This window comes from Marmota monax, unplaced genomic scaffold (genome assembly GCF_021218885.2).
Source record: "Marmota monax isolate L192 unplaced genomic scaffold, Marmota_monax_Labrador192_F-V1.1 WCK01_AAM20220418_F8-fsc00183, whole genome shotgun sequence".
NCBI lineage: Eukaryota > Metazoa > Chordata > Mammalia > Rodentia > Sciuridae > Marmota > Marmota monax.
The window spans coordinates 2566791-2591014 of NW_026694841.1; the positions used below are offsets into that span (position 1 = coordinate 2566791).

At 39.2% G+C, this 24224-nt stretch overlaps 1 long non-coding RNA gene, 7 other non-coding genes and 1 pseudogene across 12 annotated transcripts in view; all 9 read left to right on the top strand.

Moving 5' to 3' along the window:
* Positions 1–24224, top strand: part of LOC124080362 (uncharacterized) — a 104017-nt gene that overhangs the window by 52235 nt on the left and 27558 nt on the right. For all 5 annotated transcript variants that reach the window (XR_009225109.1, XR_009225110.1, XR_009225111.1 and 2 more), the window contains 12 exons: positions 227–1405; positions 1681–1755; positions 2708–2751; positions 3679–3763; positions 4803–4870; positions 6524–6673; positions 7641–12074; positions 12551–13332; positions 14196–14253; positions 15303–15377; positions 16458–18561; positions 19152–19289. This is a non-coding gene — a long non-coding RNA (uncharacterized LOC124080362). The remainder of the gene's footprint in view (positions 1–226; positions 1406–1680; positions 1756–2707; positions 2752–3678; positions 3764–4802; positions 4871–6523; positions 6674–7640; positions 12075–12550; positions 13333–14195; positions 14254–15302; positions 15378–16457; positions 18562–19151; positions 19290–24224) is intronic.
* Positions 673–744, top strand: LOC124080416 (small nucleolar RNA SNORD113/SNORD114 family). The gene has a single exon (XR_006847697.1). It is a non-coding gene; the product is annotated as a small nucleolar RNA SNORD113/SNORD114 family (small nucleolar RNA).
* LOC124080403 (small nucleolar RNA SNORD113/SNORD114 family) lies at positions 2216–2286 on the top strand. The gene has a single exon (XR_006847685.1). It is a non-coding gene; the product is annotated as a small nucleolar RNA SNORD113/SNORD114 family (small nucleolar RNA).
* Positions 3132–3201, top strand: LOC124080417 (small nucleolar RNA SNORD113/SNORD114 family; annotated as a pseudogene).
* LOC124080402 (small nucleolar RNA SNORD113/SNORD114 family) lies at positions 4102–4173 on the top strand. The gene has a single exon (XR_006847684.1). It is a non-coding gene; the product is annotated as a small nucleolar RNA SNORD113/SNORD114 family (small nucleolar RNA).
* LOC124080414 (small nucleolar RNA SNORD113/SNORD114 family) lies at positions 13673–13744 on the top strand. The gene has a single exon (XR_006847695.1). It is a non-coding gene; the product is annotated as a small nucleolar RNA SNORD113/SNORD114 family (small nucleolar RNA).
* On the top strand, positions 16304–16378 carry LOC124080418 (small nucleolar RNA SNORD113/SNORD114 family). Its single transcript, XR_006847698.1, has one exon. It is a non-coding gene; the product is annotated as a small nucleolar RNA SNORD113/SNORD114 family (small nucleolar RNA).
* On the top strand, positions 18751–18825 carry LOC124080404 (small nucleolar RNA SNORD113/SNORD114 family). Its single transcript, XR_006847686.1, has one exon. It is a non-coding gene; the product is annotated as a small nucleolar RNA SNORD113/SNORD114 family (small nucleolar RNA).
* LOC124080407 (small nucleolar RNA SNORD113/SNORD114 family) lies at positions 20462–20536 on the top strand. Its single transcript, XR_006847689.1, has one exon. It is a non-coding gene; the product is annotated as a small nucleolar RNA SNORD113/SNORD114 family (small nucleolar RNA).

Consider the following 24224-nt stretch of genomic DNA (forward strand, 5'->3'; position numbering starts at 1 on the left):
ATGTAGATATTATCACAGATTCATAAATACCCAAACGGAAAGGGCAATAAACAGATTAATAAAGACAGATCATCCAGTTTTATAATTTGCATTATTCTGAGTCTCCAGCCTGATTTCAGCCTTGTGCTCCCAACCTGACTCTCTCTGTTAGCATGAAGACTCTTGTGAATAGTAGTACAACTTTCCTTTTTTGGATTAGTTTGTTTAAAGTGATTCTCTGTTATAGGAAAAAGATGTTCCCAAGATGGTGTTCCCAAGATGGTGACTGAATTCTTCTGTAGTCATGAGGTTTGTGGTCACTGCCATGTTGTTCACAACACAGGAGCCAATGTAAGTTGAGTCAAATTGCTTGTCCTGGAGCGGGTGGTATTTCAAGTATATTGGTGATATGATAAATGGATTATATACAATCTGAACATAGCAAATGTGGCTGGATGACAAATATGGCATGAACATGAAATATTATATTGGTTAATCATCATTTATACAAATAACGTTGGTTAAGGAGAGAGGCAGGCACTTTGGAGAAAGATCTTATAGTGGGCCATGCCCTATTCCTAAGGATCTTGTTCTCAGAGATTTGTGACTCATAGTTACATAAATACTTTCAGTGAGAAGATGAATTGGTCAATAAGCACCTGTAGATATTATTGAGAAAAGAAGAGACAAAGTTGGATCAATGATGACCACTGGTGGCATATGAGTCACGGATGATGACTGCGGGTCTGGATATCTGAGGTCCAATACAGATGACACCTAGTAGATACTGGGTGATGTTTGGTATAGATGTTAGGAAGAGTCAAAGATGTTTTTCTTTGTCTCGGGATTCCTTTTTTCTTTTAAAATATTTTTAGTTGTACATGGACACGATATCTTTTTTTTTTTTTTAATTTTTAATGTGGTGCTGAGAATTAAACCCAGTGCCTCACATGTGCTAGGCAAGTGCTTTACTACTGAGCCACAATCCCAACCCCTGTCTCTGGATTCTTGAATTTTGATTTTATTTTTATAATTGGTTCAAAAATCTGAATCAGTAAGCAGTATTCTCTGAAGGACAAATGATGTGTGAAGGCACAAAACACCAATGATGTATATTGAATCACAGATATCCATTAGGAAGTGAAGGATCAGAAGAGCTATAACTTTGGATGAGGATCATATATTCATGAAAAAAAATGTCCTATGTCTTTGTTCTGGGCTGAACCCCATTCAATGTTTATTTTCTCAAGGAAAAAGAATTATAGTTTAATACAAACACAAATGACTAATAAAATGAAACAAATGCATGGAGTAACAGTGTCTTTAAAATCCGTTGTACTTTGTACTCTTCGGAATGAGTGTTCCAAAGATGACCAGAGTTGCAAGGTCCATGGATCTTTCTTGTGTTCTTGGAGGAGAGACCAATGTAAGTGGAGTGAGGTTTCCTTTCCTGGATTGGGTGGTGTTTCGGGAGGCTCATTGTATCCATAAAAGCAGTATATATATAATTTCAGAAGGGCAAAAATGACCAGAAAATAAACATGTCTTGGGCATGAATTGGCCAGGTTCCATATTCTTGGTTTCTTGAGCAAAACTGTGATTTAACTCCTATGGAATGAATTATGAAATGGAAGGAGAAAGGCAAGGATCAAGGGACAGAAGGTCAACCTTTTCCTAACTCCTTGTGCTCTGTACCCTCAGAATGGACACTCTGAGAGGATGGAAGCATTCTTCTCTGGCCCTGTGATGTACAGTTCCTGTGTGTGTTAGGAGCAGGTGAGTAGCGTCAAGAGCTTTTGTGTTGGCTGGGGTGGTTTCTCCAGGCCATTCACTGTCCTAGAAAAAGCATCCCACATAATCTATGAAAACAACAATGGCTGAATGATAAATATGGCCTGGCCATGGTCACATTGGTTGATCACAGTTGGTAAAATCAACATGGCGTCCGGGAAGAGATGAAGCCATGATGTTAAAGATCTTGTAGATAGCTATGCTGTGTCTCTAAGGTTACTTTTTTTAAAAAGTTTTTTTTTTTTTTTTTAATGTTATTTATTTATTTATTTTTATGTGGTGCAGAGGATCGAGCCCAGTGCCTCACATGTACCACATAAGCTACAACCCAGGTCATCTTTAAGGTTCTTGATCTCAGATACTTGAGAGTCATAATTATGTAGTGGCTTGAGTGACAATTCGACAATAAGCAACTGAAGATATTATTGAAGAGCAGGGTTGGTCTTGGACTAATGATGACCACTGTGATGTATGAGTCAAGGATCGTGATTATAGGTCTGGAAGTCTGAGGTCCGAAACCATAAGATAGCTAGTGTCTTCTTTGTTACCCTAGGGATAGATAATATCAAGAGTCAAGGATGTTGTTCTTGAACATTAGTTCTATTTGTTATAATTGTATCAAAAATATAAATAAGGAAAGAAGTGGGCAAGGCTTTCTCTAGTGGGAAAACCGTGTACTCTGCTTCCTCAGACCATTGATTCTTAAAACCAGAAGTCTACCTGGTAGGAAACAGATGAGCTATGTTTTTTTTTCTGGAATGGATGCTGTGTCCAGTTTATAAAAAAAGTGTGGGGAACAGAATTCTGTTCAGTGTTTGTTGGTTTTATGAAGAAGAAAGTGTGATAATTTAATGCATGGTTCATGAGGAAGTAATGGAAGGATAAATGGACAGAATTCCAATGTCTTTAAAATCTGCTGTGCTCTGTACTCTCACAGTGGGTGCTCCCAAGATGTCGACAGCATTCTTCTCTGGCCACAAGGTCGGTGGATCCTGCTTATGTTCACAGTTTAGAGATTAATGTGAGTTGAGTGAAACTTCTCGCCCTGGGTTGTGTGGTGTTACAAGGAGGTTCACTGTATTGGTAAAAGCAGCACATGTCATCTCAGAAGGGCAACCGTGGCCAAACAATGACCATGTCATGGCCGTGAATCATTATGTTGACTACTCAATAATGGCTATATTATTTTGAGCGAGTAAGAGTCATACTCAAAGTAGGGAAAGCTCCTGTAGAGAGCTGTAAAGTACACATCAAGAAGTTACCCTAGGGCCTTTGGACCATTGTTATAAATATTATCAGTGAAAGGATGGATAAGTCAATAAACAATGGTAGAAATTAAGGGAGGGGAAGAGCGCCAATCTGGGACCAGTGATAACCACTGGTGGCGTATGAGTCAAGGATGATGACTGTCTCTGAAACTCTGAGGTCCACACCAGAAGACATCTAGCTTGTAATCCTAGGGATAGATATTAGGTATTATCTAGGATATTGTTCTCTGTCCTATGGTTCATGAATTTTCATTCTATTTTTGTAATTGGAACAATGGTGAAATCCGTACATCAATATATACAATATATAAAAAATGAAGATAAAGTGAGGGAGGCATTGTCTGGTTATGAAAGTATATGTCAAGGCCAGAAGTAGCTTGAAAATGTTTGAAAAACATGCAAGTCTATTCAGACATAAATAGTAGTGATTTTTTAGAACCTTGGACGAGGATGGCATGTGCAGAAAAAATAATGGTTCTGAATCCTTGCTAGGGTCAAGGCCACATTCAATGTTGTTGGTTTCTTGAGCAAAACTGTGATTTAACTCCTACGGAATGAATTATGAAATGGAAGGAGAAAGGGAAGGATCAAGGGACAGAAGTTCAATCTTTTTCTAACCCCTTGTGCTCTGTCCCCTCAGAATGGACACTCTCAGATGATGGAAGCATTCTTCTCTGGCCCTGTGATGTACAGTTCCTGTGTGTGTTAGGAGTATTGTGAGAAAGGTGAGTAGAGTCAAGAGCTCTTATCTTGACTGAGGTTGTTTCTCCAGGACATTCACTGTCCTAGAAAAAGCCTTACACATCTATGAAAACAACAATGGCTGAATGATAAATATGGCCTGGCCATGATCACATTGATCGATCACAGTTTGCAAAATCAACATGGCATAGTGGAAGAGATGTAGGCCATGAACCTCAAGACCCTGTAGAAGGCCATGCTGCGTTCTTCAGGATCTTGATCTCAGATGCTTGAGAATCCGGGTTATCTAGTTGCTATGCGTGACATTACAAATTCATCAACAAGTAACATTGATAACACAGGAGGGAAAGAGGGCATGTCTTGGATCTATGGAGACCACTGGTGGCACATGAATCAAAAATGATGACTATAGGTTTGGAAGTCTGAGGTCCAACACCATAAGACATCTAGGGTTCACTCTGTTATCCTAGGGGTTGATGTTGGCAAGAGTCAAGGATGTTGCCCTTGGTCTCTGTGTTCTTGAACTTCCATTTTTTTTGTAATTTTATCAGAAAATAAAAGTAAGGAAAGAAGTGGGCAAGGTGTTCTCCAGTGGGGAAAACCATGTGCCACTATTGATAAATATGAATCACAGAGGTCCAATTGGGAGGAAAGGTATGGGATGGAGTCTTTTTCTAGAATGGATGCTGTAAAGTTCCAATGAAAATATCAATAATTAAGTGTAAATAAATACATATGAATAAGTGAAGCATGATAGCATTTTTATAGTCTGTGGACATGTAAAATGTGCCACCAATTTTTATGGAAAATGTAAATATATTAATTATACATTCTTTTAGTATTTCTCCTGTATCTAAAGCTGATACAGATGATAAAACAAAGAGCTACTCTTCTTATTCTGAATTTCTGAAGATTAGTTAACTAGTTTTTTTAGGGTCTAAGGAAATGTGAAATATGTTACTCCAAATCAAAACCCATGTATATATCTCTCTGAAATGCAGAGTGAAGGATCAGTGTAAAAAGCATGTCAATGTTTGATCCCTGCTTTTCTCTTCTTTCTAGAACAGATGCACTCTATTTGATTGATGGATTTCTGAAGTTGCCTGTCTTATTGGGGAACTGATAGAAATGTGAGTAGTGATAATAGTTTTTTTAATGTTTTTCAGGAAAATAGCTTTTTGAATGTTTTTCAAGAAGGCATTCCATGTATTAATATAATGGGTTTAATATTGTCAAAGAAAGCCAATTGTCTCTGATGATAGTTATGTATTCATATGAAATACTGTGTGGTGCTCCACCTGGACCCTAATGATTCTTGGCCCAGCACCATTCATGATGCGTGGCTGATAAACACCATGTGAGGAACTGGAAGTTCCAAACAAAGGCAATCTAGCATGCTACCTCAGTAGGAAGTGATCCTGCAGAGAGGTTGTAAGATGCGAGTATTGTGTTCTTGATCTTTGCGTTCACGGATTTTAATTCCAGGATTATAGTTGGATATATTAAAAGTATCAACAAATGAATGTAAATAAATAAATAAATAGGTAAAGTATCATCCAATTATGAAAATGTGTGGAAGGAAGAGAGCCCATTAATACAAGTAAATTAGAAATGCTCAAGTCTATTAAGAAAGGCATCGTTTAAGAATGGTACTTTAGCTAATGATCATATAAACTGTACAAGTAATAATCATTATGATTAGTACAAATAGGGCAATGAAGAATTAATAAACTAAGATAAGCAAATATGTGAAGTATTTTCCAGTTATATAAATGAACATGCATCTAAGGGCCTGAGCTGGAAAGACTGGCCAGGGCGGCCCTGGCTCGGCAGTCAGTCACATTTTTGCTTTGTGCTCCTCAGGATGGATGTGCACGTGGGCTTACAGATGCCTCCGTGTGGCACATGATGACAGTGTGAGTCCTAGCCCCAGACTCATCCTGCTAGCCCAGTCTGCTGTTAAGGTGTTTCCTCTGTATTTAAAAGGTGTGAAATGTCTTCTTTGAAAGCCATCCCTGACATGATGATATATATATATATTTGTGATATGTATGTGGCAATAAAAATTTACATGATGTATTACATGAACAAATCCATGTAGAAGCATTAATAGCAAAAGTACCTATAGGTGTAGGAAGTTAGTCTACAGAAAACTATAGCATTAGTCAAGGCTCCAGCCCGTTATTTTTCTGTGCTTTTATTATTATTAGAGAATTAATGAATTCAGTCATAAGGAGGTGTATATAAGAATGAAGACAGGCCTAACCAGGATCAGTGGTGATGACTGTGGCACATGAGCCAGGGATGACCGCTGCACTGGGCACTGAAGCCAGAGCAGTGTTGCCTCTGGCCACTGCTTATTCTGTCCTGTTGGCAAATGTGGGGAATACAAAAGAACCATGGTTTTGATTTTGTGTTCATGGACTTAGGTTTCATTACAAGTAGATCAGTGAGAGAATAGGCAAACAGGAATGAATAAATACGAATGAGCAAAATATTGTCTGATATAAATCACATGAGATGAGAGAAAGGAATAATGTACGTTGAAAACAGTGAGGTCTGTAAAGAAATGAATAGTTAAAGGGTGTTATCCTATGGGATAAGGAAGACATAGAAAAATATACATACACAAATATATGCACACATATATGTGTGCACATACATATGTATTTTAATGTTCTTGTTTTATTTGTGTCAAGATTGATATTGTTGGTTTTTCTGAAAGAAAAATTAACACGTATTAATTCCGAATATTAAATACCTAAATCATTAATGATTGACAGGTGACCTGCATGGACCAGTAGAGATAAGGTGTCAATTTTGCTTTTGTTCTGCTTTTCGTTTCCCTGAAGAGACCCCTGGGCTGTGTTGAGCATTCTGCCTCCATCGTGGGTTCAAAGGTTGCCTATCTGGGTAGGAGTTTGGGCAGCAAGGTGAGTCATGGGTGATGTTCTCACCATGTTTTGGTGGTTTGCTCATGGCGTTCACTGTAATAATTAAGAAGTATCAAAAAATAATTAAAGAAAAAGCTATCTATAACCCAGTGATAAATATAGACAGGGCAAGAAACATGTTAGTTGTTGATATTTACAACTTTGAGAATGATTAAGGAGAATATAAAATGAAGTGAATGATTCTATAAACAGATATTGAGGATGTTTAAGGATCTTCAAGGGTTTTTGGAATTGTGTAAATTTTTCAGTCACACATGTTTACTTTATTGTTATTAGATTATAGATAAATGAATCATTAAGGACACAGAAACGAGCTAGACAGGGTGACAAGCACCTGTAGCCCCAGGTACTTGGGAGGCTGAGGGAGAAAGATCATTTGCATCGAGGATTTCAAGGCCAGCCTGCTCAACTTAGTAAAACCCAGTGTCATTTTAAAAAAATGTAGAGGTAATGACTCTATAGACGGACTTAGGATTTCATAAGGATCTTCTTTTTTTGGTGGCTTTTGATACTTTCGTAATAAATGGATCAATAAGAGAATCAGTGTAAAATTAAAATATGTTTCACAGTTTCAATGTATAGAATTTTCAGTCAGAATATTTTAAAAATGAAAAAAATCAATGCACAATTAAAATAAGTAAAAATGAAGACACTGTAGCATTATCTAATTATCAGGAGTAGGTGAGGTGAGAGAAAATACTAATTAATAGTGATAACAATCTGGTAAGGAAAAATGGTTCTGGCTTCCGATGACGTAGATAATGCGGATAATGCCGGTGTTCTAGTTCTGCACTGATGGAAGTTTCACATTGTTTTTTCTTAATGGAATGTGAAATGTATATCAAGCCAAATTAGGTATCGCCTAAATGACTGAATAATGACTTGTGGGTGTGAGATCAGTGGAGGGAACATCTCAGTCATGTTGTCATCTGCTCTTTCTCTCTAGAGTGGACACACCCCGACTGATCAAAGCATCTGGCCCTGACTGTGACCTCTGTGGCAGACCCTGGGTGCGGGAGCATAAAGATCAACATGTGGTCGTCAGTTACCATCTTTGGGAAGTTTGTTTATTTTGTTTGGAACATTCAAAGTTAATAAAAGAAGTATATTTAAAGTAAAAAGAACAATTGTTGTCCAAAAAAAAAAAGGTGGGATTAACATGAAACGTTGTGTTGATGAATCATTTTTCTGGCGATCAGGATGATTGAAGTGGGGCCATGGATTCTGGAGACATTTCTGTGGACACTTGAATCATCATATTTAATGCATCCGTGAAACACTGAGGACCGTGTCTTGATATGCCCATGTTGACAGTGAATCTGTAGCTACATGTGGGTGTCAGGTCTTTCTTTCTTGTTTTCTCTTTGTCCCTTGGAATTTTTGTCTCCTAGGATCTTTCTATTTCTCATAGGATTTTTAAAAAGCAATATTAATGGATTAATCAATGAAGAATTGTAGATGGGAATGAAATGCATGGGGCACGTGGACCATTGATGGGAAGGGGCGGCAGGCGAGTCCTACGTGATGCGAAGTCAGACACAGAGTAGTAGCTGCCCAACGCTGGGGTGCAGTGGGAGAAAGGGGCAGATCAAAGCATACCAAGCATCATTCAGAGAGGCAGAGGTTTAGGGGAGCCTCGCCCATCCTGGTGAGAGTGGTTGTTAACAATGGGTAGCACTGTCTCAAAACGGCTCAAAGACTAGATTTTTAAATACAAGAATATTTACAAAAATGTACAAATATGTACAAAAATGACAAGGCTATGAATTGATAGATGTGTTTCATTAGCTTGATTTAACCATTCCACAGTGAAAACATATGTCAAAACAGCACATTGTATCCTGGAAATATATATAATTATTTGTCAATTAAAAATGGAAAAAGAAACCCTGACTAGACCGATACTCTCACATGAGAAAGATTTTAGAAGTATGAAAGAATTATTTTCGTGGATTTTGATCCTAGTGTCATTTGTGGCCCCCATGGCAGAATTGCATGCACAGTAAATGAGAGAGGGCGTGGAGGGTGGAGAGTGCCTACTCTTAATACCCCTCTAATACTGTTAATGTAAGCTGAAACCTAAGGTCCTCGAGGGAATGTCAGTGGATCACGTGTCTTATCTCTGACCAAGGATGATATAGATAGTACGCTCAGTTTTTATTCTGGGCCTACGGCAATTTTGATATTTTTCATTTTCTTATGGAAAAATAACAAATATGAACCCAAAGTCATATAAACTTAATCGCTCACTAAACAAAAGGGGGATTGTGCAGATCAGTCTTGGTCATCGACTCTGTCCTTCTCAGGATGGGCAGAGCCAGGTGGGTAGGACGAGGCTGTGCGGTCACCTCTGTGTGTCGGACCGTGGAGACCAGTGTGGATAATGGCCAGTGTGCTCAGTGTTTTGTCCGGGATATCGAGTGTGCTATCCCAGAAAGTAAGGCTAATCAGAGAGGGCAGCTGTTGCCCCGTGATAAATATGGCGTTGAAATGGAACATGGCGTTGATCCATTGATCTTTTTTTTTTTTTCTTGTCACAGTGAGGATGAATAATGAAGGAAGAGTAGTCGATGAATGTGATTGTCTAGAAAAATATTAAGGATCTCCTGTGCAGTTTTTATGATCAGTGGCTATTTATTTTATTATTACTGGAGAATTATAAGTTAATTAGTTAATAAAAGTAGATGAGAGTGTAGAGAAATTGACCCAAGACAGGGTAATGACGATGACCCTGGGGTATGAGTTCTATGCAGTGAGTGACTACTGCGTGCTCCATTCAGTGAGACCTGATAATAACAAAACAAAGTATATCCGTTTGGGTTGGAGTGATCTTATGTACAGATTCTAGCAATGTAAAGGGACCATTTTCTTGGATTGCTTTTTCTATAGTTGTGTTCTACTGTCATAAATGATAACAACGTTACAATCATTGGAGAAATGTAAATAAGCGAAGATAAGAAGTGTCTACTCCGTAACCGTGGCGAGGCAATAAAAATACTAAAATATATTGAAAATACCGAATTTTGGGCTGGGATTGTGGCTCAGTGGTAGAGTGCTCGCCTAGCACATGTGAGGCCCTGGGTTGGATCCTCAGCACTACATAAATAAATAAAATAAAGATATTATGTCCAACTACAACTAAAAAAATAAATAAATATTAAAAAAAGAAAATACCAAATTTTATTAAAAAGAATTTTTTATTCTTAAAAATTAAAAATAGTCTATTAAAAAAAGTGCCTTACTTCTTTGAATGAGGATGATTTAGACAATTCAGATTGTCTATGGATCAGTGGAAATTTTGATATTCTTCATTTTCTTGAGAGAAAACTTAATAGGTATCACCTCAAATTCATATGCACCTAGAGGGCTCGATGAGGGAGCACCTCCATCTGGGGTCAGTTGCTCAGCACGTGCACTGCTGAACTACCCCCAGCACCGACCACACTCTGGGTGCCCAGGCTGCCTCTCTGTGCTGAGGCACTCGGTCCACTCTGGGCTGGAGTGAAGCACATCTACTGGTTTTTGTGACAAGGGGATCAATCAGAGGCCTGATCCATCAGGCAAACGGTTCCCAAGACAGGTGGTGGGCACACAGATGGATCTTATGTGGTCTTTGAGTGTTTGTGATTCACACGTATTTAATTATTATTGGCAAAATCACAGAGTCATCAATAAACCAGTTTAGGTAGGACGGAGGAAGGCCCAACCTTCGTCCAGCGAGGGCAGCTGGTGGCACCTGAGTCACGGATAACAGGTACCATGTCTGGACATCTGAGCCAGACCCAGCAAGGCCCTATCCTGAGGGATGCCCTTGTTCTGTTCCATGCTTTCGCCTATGCAGATTAATTCATTGGTGAACAATAAATAACTAGGTGTGTCAAACAATAAATAAGTGCATGAAACCTTGTCTAGCCATGAATGTCTGTGGTGAGGCATGGAATAACGTGAATATAAACAACACATTGAAACACGTCAAGCAATCAGTGGACTGAAGATGTCACTTCTTTTCCTAAGGACCATTAGGCAGTGACACGGGTAGGCAGCATCCAGTTTTGTAGGTGTGCATCCAACACACCCAAACATGTTTCTGTGTTTGTATCCATGTTTATATTATGAAACAGTCGACACCTGACTGTCGGCACAAAGGAGGACAATAAGGACTCCTTAGGGACCACCTCAGCCTCTTACTCATGTTCTTTGTCTCATTGTCCTCAAGAAGGACACACGCCCCCTCATTTGTGCGTTCCTCCATGGAGCGAGCTCCGTGTTCCCTCGAGGCTGAGGGCAGAGGACCACTGTGAGGAAGGCTCACATCCTTCTGAGAGTTTTGCCATGAGGTGGTCACTGTGTCATTAAAAATGTGAAACATAATCCAAAAGGCCAACCATGGACAACAATTAAGGTGGAATTAATGAGATTTATGAATCCCCAAGTGATGAAAGTTCATGGAAAAAATACATGGATACGCCGAGTGATCCTTCAGACATGCACGACACTCATTGCCCTGCCTCTCAGGTTTTTGTGAAACCTAGTTTTAAAACTTACATCAATAAGTTGATCAATTAACAAATACACACGAGAATAAAGAAAAAGGGATGTAATCCTGAGTCACAGGATGAGTGTTCTGTGTGTGAACCTCTGAGGTCCAATAAAAAAGTGGGTGTAGTCTACACCTCTGTTTAAAGCGCCCCCATAGACTGATATCAGGAAAGTTAAAGGCTCACTTTTTGGAATGACCCAAAGAAAGAATTAGTGTACAGATAAAATATGGTGAAGATGGTCTCACATTCCCACCAGTCCTGTACATGGGTAAGTAATTAAAACCATGAACACAGTAAATATACAGACATCTATCAAGGAATATAACTGTCTCCACCCTCATCCTTCTCTGGACAGGAATGACATCTACAGCCAATAATCAAGTTCTGTAATGTTGGTTTTCTCCAGAGAAGAACAGTGAATGTCCTACTTCCCTGTGCAGTATAACACTGAGCAAGGGCCAAGTGAAAGGCGGGGCCCCAAAGAGGAATCACAACTTTGTGTTCATATGTTCCACATTGTACAGTTCCGAAACTTTGTGGTAAAGCAGGAAACATATCAACACATACAGATCATAGTGCAGTTCAAAGAGAAATAACTGGTGTGTGCATGTCTCCTTTTGACTAATGGTGGTGTAGACCTAATTATAGACAGTGTTCTGGGTCAATGGCAAGTTCAAATTAATGAATTGGCACAAATCAAGAATGAACAGTGAGCACACCCCATTTGTTGTCAACATCTCTGCTCTCTTCTTCTCAGAGTGGACATTGCCTTTGGACAAGAGGGCTGGCCCATGGTCAGGTGCTGTTAGCGCCCTTCTGAGGAAGAGCTGCAGACCTGTGTGAGTCATAACTAGCGTTCCTACTTCGGATGGGTAGCAGGCTTAAGACCATTTACTGATTCACAGGAAGTGTACAGCATAGGCACAGATGTGACGTTCTGTACCTCCCATAGATAACAGGAGGGACATGAAGCATTGCCTTGATTATGCATATGACACAGAGGTGTCAATGTTGAATGATTACACATACAGAGTAAAACAACCAGGCATTTCAGACTTAGTGAATCAAAGGCTTATAATTTATCAATTAATGAATGAATAACTTAGAAAGTAGCAATGGTTGGACAGATTGAAGACCCATAGTGAATCGATGATGACTGCTGGAGGTGTCTGAGTGAGGACTGTGACTTGCCTCTGGATCTGAGTTCCTTCACTAAGTGCAATGTACAATGATCGCATTAAAGTGTGAGAGATGCCGGGGGGGGGGGGGTGCGCATCTCCATTAGTTGCCACCTTCTCTGCCCTCTGCTCCTCAGATTGGACCTGGCCTGTGGACAGGAGGATGGCTCCGTGGTCTGGTGCCCTTAGGACCCTCCTGAGGGGAGCGGCCGATCAGTGTGAGTCCTGGTCAATCTTCCTGTTTGAGATGGGTTGGCTTGCATAAGGCTTGTGTCAGTCGAGTATAAATTAATGAATCAGAAAGTAGCCATGGTCAGACAGATCAAGGATGACTGCTGGAGGTGTATGGGTGAGGACCTCTGGATCTGAGGTCCTTCCCTATCTCCCACCAAGGGTGTTTGTCTAAATGTCTCCCTGTGACAGATTAAAAGTGGGGCACTTCTCTGATTGTTGTCATTTTCTCTGCCCTCTGCTTCTCAGAACGGACCTGGCCTGTGGACAGGCGGACGGCTCCATGGTCAGGAGCCATGAGCACCCTGTTGAGAGGAGCTACAGCCCAGTGTGAGTTGTGGTTAGTCTTTCTCTTTGGGACGGGGTGACTTGCACAGGGCTTATGATCATTCAATTAATGCATGAATAATGATCCAGAAAAGGAGGTGGTCGGAGTGAGCGAGCAGCCGCTGTGGGACAATGATGATCCTGGGAGCTGTACGAGTGAGGACAGTGACTGCCTTTGAATCTGAGGTTCTTCTCCAACTCCGACCAGATCTGATTGCTTAAGGGTCTCACTGTGACAGGTGGACTCTAGGGCGCCTCTCAATTTGTTGTCATCTTCTCTGCCCTCTGCTCCCTAGAATGGATACGACCTGTGGACAGAAGGGTCTTCCATGTCCATGGTTGGAAGAAGCTGCTGACCACTGTGAGTCATAGGAGTGTTCGTGTCTTGGTTTGGATGGTTTTCTTGAGTACTTCCTGAATTATAAAAAAATGTGAAATATGATAAAAAAAAGACGGTGTATTTTTGATAGGTATACGTGCCCTATGAAGTATTGATACTGTGTCTATGAAAAATTGAGGGTTATTAATGGATTAATTCCAAGATACTAACACTGGAATGATTCCATAATAGACTAGGAATAATGTGGCTCTTCTGTGGGTTTTGTGAATCAAGGTTCTATAATTATAATTATTCCATTAATGAATTAATCAATAGGCAATGAATGGATTAATCAATAGACAAATTAGAACTCTTTGGGCAAACAGAGGATGATGACTAGTGGTGGCGTATGAGTCATAGAATATGAACGCATGTCTGGCTTTCTCTTCTTGAAATAATGTTATTAAACAGGCATTAGTGATATAGAATATATTTATTTTGGGTCAATGTATTCATTGATTTTTTTTTTTCTTTTTTTTTTTTGTATTCATTGATTTTTATTCTATAATTATATTTGGATCAATGAAAAATCTGTATAATGGAAATACTATTATAAGAGGCCTGACCAGTCATTATTACGTATTACAACTATTGACAGCAATGTAAGTAAATGTCACACTGCTGTGCCTTCCTTGGCTAAGAGTGTTGTACACAGTGTGATTGATAGGTATTACTCAGCATCCGGGACAAACAATATTTCTGGTTATTCATTTTTGTACAAAAAAATGATACAAATATCCTCCAGATAATGAATTCCTAGTAGAACAAGTACAGGGAATATGAAAAGCCAGGGTCAGGGGACAGGTGTCCTGTATCAATGGTCTGCTTTGTTCTCTGTTCCGCAGACTGGATGATTTTGAGCCCATTAATGCTGCCATCATGTTGTCATGGAGTTTGGATTACGTGAGTAATAGCTGATGTTCCAGTTTTATCTGCTTTTTTTTTTAAAGAAGTATTGCTACTTTTAAAAAATTAAATATAACCCAAGAAGGTAAAATGTTCCCACATGAAGTATACAATGTATAATGTTATACCAGCCAGCTATACATGAGCAGAAAGCTCAGGATGTCACAGATGCTTCTTCCTGGCAAATAATATAGATGAAGCTTAGTGAGATTTAATGTTTCTTTTCTAAAAAATTTTAAACCCATAAAAACTAACCATAGCCCCAATAATGAATATGATGAGGAACTTTACATTTATTAATTGATCATGAGCCACACGGAGGTTGAATATTGAGAGATGCTGTATGTTTGACAGAAGATTCTACAGACAGATGTTGGATTTGTCCAGCAGCTTAGGTTCTGGACATCATGTTTCATTTTATTCTTATACATTAATTAATTACCTAATCAAAACAAAGGAGCAAATGAATGATCCATGAAGAGACCAAGACATGACCTTGTGCTCTTGGCTGGTGTCACATGAGCCACATATGAGGGAGAAAGCGTGTCTGGACATGATGTCCAACATGAGAGGAATCGAAGTGCTTTTGGTAGGCACCATCCTCAGGACACAGGCAGGAACATGGAAGGATCTTGGTCTTCCCCTGTGTGGTTACACTTGCAAATCCTACAACTATAGTTAGATGAGAAAATGCCAGACAATGTCGCACTGAGGCATTGTTTAATGACAGAACTCAGTGGTGGGTCAGGGAACACATGGTGTCAGCACACAAGTCCAATCTGTGCTGGTGTTCCATGGCCAAGCCTTCATGGCTTAGAGGACACAGTGAGTGCAGGGACCCTGCAGGGTTCCTGCTGTGGTCTGGGGCCATTTTGAATTAGCTACTTTTGCTGAGAGCTAAAACAATACCCTTTCAGTTAACATGCAGAGGCCACATGAGTGAGTTTCTCAATGAAGAGTGAAAAGCAAGGGTCAGTGGAGAGAATGTCTCAGTGTGTTGTTTGTTTGCTTTTCTTTCCTTGGGTCTGCTGTGCACTTGTCCCCAGTGGACCCTCTTGGAGCTGGTTTGGAACTCCTCCGTGGCCAGGTGCTCCATGGGTGACTCTCCAGCAGATCTGGAGGTCAGTGTGGGTCTTGGTCCTTGTTCCTGTCTTGGTTTGGGTGGTGTGCTTAGGGGAACTCCTTGTATGTTTGAAATGTGTGTGGCACCACCACATGAAGCTTAGTGTAGTCCTTTTAAATTTTGGAGTAAGATGAATCTTGATAAGAAGTAAACCAGATATAAAAAAGTGTGAATGAGTAGTGATAGATGTATATTGCGGTGAGGATCTTGCTAGATCTTTATCATGCAGAGTTATGCCCTTGTTGGGTGTTTGTGAATCACAGTCCTTGAGGAACATTATGAGTGAACTAACAGATTAACAGTGACTGTAGTTCAATAAACCTGTTATATGTTTTATGAACAATTATAAGAGCTGTGCACAAAGTTTCCAAATTTAAAGTAGTAATGGCCAGGCCCGGTGGTGTACGCCTGTAATCCTAGCTGCTTGGGAGGCTGAGGCAAGAGGATCATGAGTTCAAAGCCAGCTTTGGCAAAAGCGAGGTGCTAAGCAACTTGGTGAGACTCTGTCTCTAAATAAAATACAAAAAAAAAATAGGGCTGGGGATGTGACTCTGTGGCCAAGTGCCCCTGAGTTCAGTCCCTGGAACCCCCCCGCCCCCCGAGCAAAAAGAAAGTAATGATGGTAATGTTAGTGACCTTGGTAGGAAGAGATGTGCTCTGAGATAGCACACTGTGCATAGACCTGTGTGCAGTTATTCCACACTCATCAAAGAGTCTGAAGAACGTTTCCCGTGATGCTAGTGTGAAGCTCCTCATTTAGTACTTGCCACTGCATACGTGGGTCACTTTTCCATAGTGCTTCCCATTAATTTGTACAACTGGAATAAAAATTAGTACACAGCTCAAATGGTCAAGTTGGATCTACTCATGCAGACACTAAATGTAGAGATGAATGGTGTTGGCTGAATGAGGTGGGTCTTTCCTTGGACTGCTGATGATCACTGCCGGCGTATGAATCTCCGATCATGAATAATACGTTTCTGGAACTCTGAGGTCCAACCCCAAAGGGAATGGGATCAGCGAAGGTGGGTGGGTGGACGTCTCACTCTTGCCATCTGCTCTGCTCTCTACTCCTCAGCATGGATGCTTTCGAGGGGATGGAGCCATACCTCCCTGGTCGCCAAACCATGGGCTGCATCTCTGCATCAGGACTTGGGACCGATGTGAGTCATAGCTAGAGTTCTTTGGGTGGTTCTGCTGGATCATTGAAGGGTCTTTGCTTAAGTTGTAGAAAATGTGAACTGTAATACATTAGGCACACCCAAGGCCAACGATCAGATGAATGGGAAGTAGTATACCAAAATACATGTGTACAAAGCTGAGGGTGGTGGTTGGAGAAGTAGAGTGGTAAGATGATACCTATACAGATGACCACCACCAGGGCTATCTGTGGGCTTTCTGGGAATAAGAAGGATTTCACGCATTATTAGTGAATCAATGATTAAATCAGTAGGTCACTGTTGGTATGTGCCTCATGTACTATGAAAGTGTCTAGAGCCAGCACGATAGCACACAATTGCAATACCAGAAGCTCAGGAGGCTGAGGCAGGAGGTTCATAAGTGCAAAACCAGCCTCAGCAAAAGTGAGGTACTAAGCAGCTATTTTGTATAAAATACAAAATAGGGCTGGAGATTTGGCTCAGTGGTCAAGTGCCCTTGAGGGCTATCCCACAACAGATAAGATCTTTATTTTCAAGTGTTTTATGCTATTATTTTATTTGGACCAATAAACAAATCAGAGGTCCAACAGAAGCAGACCCTTGTTCATACCTGCTATGGAATGGATCCTATGTGCAATGTCAGGTGATGGTAGGATGCATGGATCTTTCTCTCCATGTATTTCATGTGTATTCTTATAACCTGATTAATGGTGGCAGAATAAACACATTTAGGGGCTGCAGCATTGTCCACTGGTAAAGTACATGAAGGGTATTTCCTCTGGGGTCAGGAAGGTATACACAGTGAAAAATTATACTTGGGCATTGTTCTTGATCTTTTGCAAGTTAGAGTTTATCCTATTTTGAGAAAAACAAATATTGCCGTAATTGATGGAAGCCAAGCGAAGGATGTTAGTGAAGGATGGGATGCATCCATCAGTGGAGAGGGCGTCCCTGGCTTAGTGTGATCTTGTCTGCTTGGTGCTTTACAGTGGCTGTCCCTGACTGGTATGAGGACCCTGCTGTATGGAGACATTCTGTTGTGTCACTGTGTTAAGGAGGTGACCACTGTGAGTGATAGCCAAGGTGTTTTTCCTTCTCTGGGGGATGGTATAGAGGTATCATAGCATCCTTAAAATTCTTAAACAAATAAAAACTAACCATGGCCAAATAATGAATATGATGAGGAACCTTGCAGTTATTAATTGATCATGAGCCACACGGAGGTTGAATATTGAGAGATGCTGTATGTTTGACAGAGGATTCTACAGACAGATGTTGGATTTGTCCAGCAGCTTAGGTTCTGGACATCATGTTTCATTTTATTCTTATACATTAATTAATTACCTAATCAAAACAAAGGAGCAAATGAATGATCCATGAAGAGACCAAGACATGACCTTGTGCTCTTGGCTGGTGTCACATGAGCCACATATGAGGGAGAAAGCGTGTCTGGACATGATGTCCAACATGAGAGGAATAGAAGTCTTTTGGTAGGCACCATCCTCAGGACACAGGCAGGAACATGGAAGGATCTTGGTCTTCCCCTGTGTGGTTACACTTGCAAATCCTACAACTATAGTTAGATGAGAAAGTGCCAGACAATGGCGCACCGAGGCATTGTTTAATGACAGAACTCAGTGGTGGGTCAGGGAACACATGGTGTCAGCACACAAGTCCAATCTGTGCTGGTGTTCCATGGCCAAGCCTTCGTGGCTTAGAGGACACAGTGAGTGCAGGGACCCTGCAGGGTTCCTGCTGTGGTCTGGGGCCATTTTGAATTAGCTACTTTTGCTGAGAGCTAAAACAATACCCTTTCAGTTAACATGCAGAGGCCACATGAGTGAGTTTCTCAATGAAGAGTGAAAAGCAAGGGTCAGTGGAGAGAATGTCTCAGTGTGTTGTTTGTTTGCTTTTCTTTCCTTGGGTCTGCTGTGCACTTGTCCCCAGTGGACCCTCTTGGAGCTGGTTTGGAACTCCTCCGTGGCCAGGTGCTCCATGGGTGACTCTCCAGCAGATCTGGAGGTCAGTGTGGGTCTTGGTCCTTGTTCCTGTCTTGGTTTACGTGTTTTGAATCATAGGCTCTCATAAATATTATCGGCTAATTAATAGGTGAATGATAGTACTCTTGTGTTTTGTTATTCATGTATAATTATCGATGAATTGTCCAACAAATCAATTTCTATTAGTTTTAGTTGAAAGGGGGCTTAGCACTGGACCAATCATGACATCTGGTTGCATGTGAGTGACTTGCGATGAGCACCTGGTGTCTGAAACTCTGAGGTCCCTTCTTCATTTCTGATCTTTTATCTTTCAATATCAGTGTTGGAGGGTCTTATTTTTGATCCTTGTGTTCATGAGTTTTGAAAATAATGTAAGTGATCAAGAATGTATCATTAAAGATGTAAATTAAGAAAGATGAAGATGGTCAAGCATTGTTTATTAATAAAATATATAGTTAGCTAAATGATTGTCAACACAGATATAATATGCAGATGAAAATTCTCATGATAAGTAATAGCTAATCATTACTCTTGGCAAATTTGAGATTTTATTAAGAGGAAAAGAAATCTAATTACAATAGATTAATCAATGTCTAAATTTCTCATTTATAGTAGATAACATGGACAATGGAGAGAAGGTTTTCATCATGTCCCCTGCTCTGTACTCTTTGGAAGTGACGCAGTCACCTGATTGAAGCTTCTCTTGTGACCAAAAATGTCATTCTTCCTTTGAGTTAAGAAAGACTTAAGGTGAGTTTTTGCCAAAGTTCTTTCTTAGCTTTACTCATTTGAGTGTGTTCATGGTAAATGAAATACTATTAAGTTAATTCAATAAGGAAAATAAATTCAAAAGGTATGTTATACAATATTATGCTGTTGTTAATAATATATATTATATTTTTAAAATATATGAAAGGAGACCTTCTATGTTCTCACCTCAAAATTCATAAATATATGAGGTAATGCATATATTGATTAGCTAGATTTAGTCATTGTACAATCTGTATAGATTGTACAATGTTATACATGAGGAATACATAGGTCTTTTTTTTCTTTTTTTTTATTATGGATTTTATTTTTTTAAATACACGACAGTGGAATGTATTACAATTCTTATTACACATATAGAGCACAATTTTTTATATCTTTATATAAAGTATGTTCACACCAATTCATGTCTTTATACATGTACTTGTGTGTTTTTTTGCATCACAATTCTTATTACACATATATACCACAATTTTTCATACCTCTGTTTGTTTATAAAGTAGGTTGACAGCGAATTCGTGTCTTCATACATGTATTTTGGATAATGATGTCCATCACATTCCACCATCCTTGCCTCCTCCCTTTCCCTCCCTCCCCTCTGCCCCATCTAGAATTCATCTATTCCCCTGCCTCCTCCCTTTCCTTCCCTCCCCTCTGCCCCATCTAGAATTCATCTATTCCTCCCATGTTCCCCGTCCCACCCCACTATAAGTCAGCCTCCTTATATCAGAGAAAACATTTGGCATTTGTTTTTTTTGGGTATTGGCTAACTTCACTTAGCATTATCTTCTCCAACGCCATCCATTTACCTGCATATGTCATGATTTTATTCTCTTTTATTGCTGAGTAATATTCTGTTGTGTATACATGCCACATTTTTTTTATCCATTCATCCACTGAAGGAATCTTATCTCTCAATTAAAAACTTAAGAAGTTTTAAGTGAATAAAATATTTACCATGACCTAATTATTAGTATCAGATTAAACATTAAGTTATTCAGTTTAATTTTACTCTTATGTTGATAATTGTTTCTTAGACTGATGTCCAAAGATCTTTTTGGTTTTTGTAAACCATGCAGTTTTGTTGTTATTAATGTTATAACCTTTTTATTGATCAGAACATCAGAACAAATGCAGAAAAGGTTATCCAGTCAGGGACCAGTGATAGCAATGATGACAATTTGTGTTACAGACTATGAATAATATGTGTCTGAAACTCTGAGGTCCAACACACTGCAGAATTAGTCCATTTTCTCTATTGGAATTGACTCTAGAAAAAAATCAGGGATGTATACACTTGATGTCATTGCATTTATGGCAATAGGTTCATTATTAATGTGTCATTAAGCTAATGTAATAAATTCATAGAGAAGAGGTGATGTATTCTTTATGAACATTTACATTGAGGCAGGAAATATTGGTTATATGTGCAGATATTTAAGTTAAAATAGAAATATTGTTTAAAATATATAACACTTTATGGCTATTTAGAAACAATGTTACCATTTTAGGTAAGAATTGTATAGACAGTAAATAAGAGTCAGTTTTCTTATTCTGGGTCAGGCTCAAGATGGAGATATTCCTTTTGTAAGATGTGTGTGCATGCACGCATATGTGTTCATACAGAAGCACAAAATATACACATACATATGCATACACACAAACACACACAGCACAAATGAAATAGTAATAAACAGCTGAATGACTGCATGAATGAAATGAAGAACATAGAAATCAGTGCACACAGAGCTTCCTTTTGACTCTTGGAATGAGGCACTGAGGTGACTTACATTCTTCCCTGGTCACTAGCTGTGGTTGCTTAAGAGTGCTGGGATTCTTGTGAGTAATGGTTAAAGTTCTCTCCCTCAGGTCAGGGTCTTTCTTCATCCTACAATTATGAATGTATTATTAAAAGTGTGATATTTTGATTTGGAGTTTGGTAGGAGATAAAAGCATTTAGTATCAATCTTCTCATAGAGAAATGTCTACATTAGGACCCAGGTAATCGATAGTGTTTAAAATTGAAAGCAAAACCTGGAAGGACAAGAAGAAAATGAGTTTGGCAGGTACAGGAAACATATTCTGTTTTCTTTTAATATTTACTTTTTAGTTTTAGGTGGACACAACATCTTTATTTTCTATGTGCTGATGATAGAGCCCAGTGCCTTATGCATGCTAGGCGAGCACTCTACCTGTAAGCCACAACCCTAGCCCTGGGAAACATATGTTTTAGAAATAGAAACAATACCTAAAAACATAGAGAAATATTTGCAATTGATTCTGTTCATGGGTGAGTTTCAGGATTACAGAAGGCTTTTAATTGTGATAATTAACTTGTACAAATAAAAATTTTAGAAATTAAATTAAGTTGCTCTTTTAAGCCCCATATAAATATAAATGTGAAAAAGAAAAAGAAAATCCTCTATTTGCTTATTTTTCAACTCTTTGCCTGCTTTAATTCTACATAAATAAAATCTTACTTTTTTCAGTAAAAGAGATTGAAGTAGTTAAAGAACACAATTGTTTCTTGTGACATCTATGGATATTGAAGCTTTGTATTAGTGAATGTAGCCACAAAACAGGATAATACACACAAAGGACATAATAATAGGAGAGTACTTCTTTGTGTGCAGATCAGGGTTATAAAGCCTCTTCTAATACAAAAAGACGTTCCTAACTCTTCTGAATGGTAGCATTTAAAAATTTTTAATTTATATTCTCAAATTTTCATTACCAAATATGATCAAATGAATCATGAAAGAAGTCAGGTAACAGTGGTGGAAGATGGCAGTCTAGGCCAGTGATGACTGCAGGGGCCATATACGTCATGTGTGTGGAAGAGGTGCCTGGAGCTCAGGTCAGAGTGGAAAACGCATCCCCTCCTGTGGGTGGGATCCTGTAGGCAGGTGTCAGGGTTCACGGAGCCTTGGTCTCGTACCTGTGGCCATGTGTCTTCAAACTGTCATGCTTATACCTATGAAACGAGCCATCAATAAATATAAATAAATAGACGTGAATGAACTAAAACATGGATGATTCCAGAAAACTATGAAAGTAATGTGAACCCCAAGTCCAGTTTAAGGAGAGCCCCACGAGTGCTCACCTTTTTGGCAAAGGATAATTTAGAGAGAGTACGTTATAGACAAAGGTTCATTTTCTGTCAGGAGTATGTGCAAAATTGTTCGTTTTCATATGGAATGTATATTTCAAATTACTGATTACCTCAGTGAGTGGCTAAATGTGAGGTAAAAAACAAGGACCAGGGTACAGAATGTCCTCATTTAAAAAGCACTTGCTCTCATTCACACTCCTCAGAATGCACCCCTCCCCGGGCTGAAGGGCTCTGCTTGGGTTGCATGTTATGTTAGGAACCTGGAGAGCACTGTGTAGCTGATGTTCTTACCCCTGATTTAGGGACTTATTTAAGGACACAATAGTTCTCCTGGTCCATCTGGGATGTGTTTCAGGACCCCCAGTGAATGCCAAGACTGGATACAGCCCTGAACCCTACACACACTTATGTTTTTCCCTGTATGCATGTACTTAAAATAGTTGGATTATAAATTAAGAGCAGTTAGTGGTCCACAATAACTGATGATAAAATAGAGCTGTTATCACATATACTGGAATAAAAGTTATTTAAAACATGATTTTTTTTTCCTGAAATTTTTAATTAAATATTCTCGGATCATTGCCATCCTGAGTAACTGAAACTATGGAGATTGAAAGCACTGATTATTAAAAAGCGTGAAATATAATAAATAAAGGCAAATTGTTGCCTAGTGGCAAATAAGGGATTCATATGAGGTATTATTGATTAATGTATATCAGAAATACTAAGGGTAATGAGTGAGAGGGATGTAGTATAATGGGAATGATCCTAGTTGAGTATTTGGGATCTTAAGTCTCTTCTTGGACCTTTGTCATTCATAGTGTTTTAAAATTGTAATTACTGAATTAATCAATTAAATAATTCAGAAATGAATGAAGAAATTGTGGGCCTTCCCCAGGCCAACAAGACATGCTAGTGTGAGTCAAAGATTAAAAATGTATGTATGACACTCTGAGGCCCAACATAAAGACAATCTTGTCTTTGTTTTCACACACTGTCTTTCTATCATTATTATTGATCAATGAAAGAATCAGTGAACAAATAGATAAATAAGTCGACATAAAATAGATGAAGCATTGCTGAAGTACAGAATTTTCTGATGAGGCCAGAAGAATGATTAATGTACATTGGAAACATGAAAGGCAATAAGAAATGAATGGCACTTGAGTGGCAGCTCTTTGGCTGATGATGATACAGTGTGAATTACAGACAGGGTTTGTGTTCTGGGTCAGTGGCAAGTTTGAGGTTGTTCATTTTCTTGAGAGAAAGGGAATGATGTACTCAGAATCACTGATTACAGCTCTGATGTACACATTGGAAGGAACTCCCTCGGGATGGTTCGTGCATCCTTCATGGGTTTGGAGACTGATGTGAGTCATGGTGCCCTTGTGTTGGCTTAAGGATGTTCACTGTAGCATTAAAGCTGTGCCATATGGAGAGGGCCCGCTAGGGTCCAATGACAAGCACAGGGTGCACACAGAGTACTCTATTTATTAATTCATTTATGAAAAGTGAGGATTTTTAGTAAAGGAGATACTTTTAAAATTTTTTTTTTTTTAGTTGTAGATGGACAAACTATCTTTATTTGTTTAATTATTTTTATGTGGTTCTGAGGATCGAACCCCGGGCCTCACACCTGCAAGGCAAGCACTCTACCACTGAACTAGAGCCCCCGCCCAGTAAAGGAGATATTGATCAGAGAATGATTTCATATGCAAGTTAGGGATATTAGGATTCCTCATGGGTTTTGTGGATCATAGTGCTTTAAAATTATTATTAGTGAATTTCTGAATTAATCAACAAAT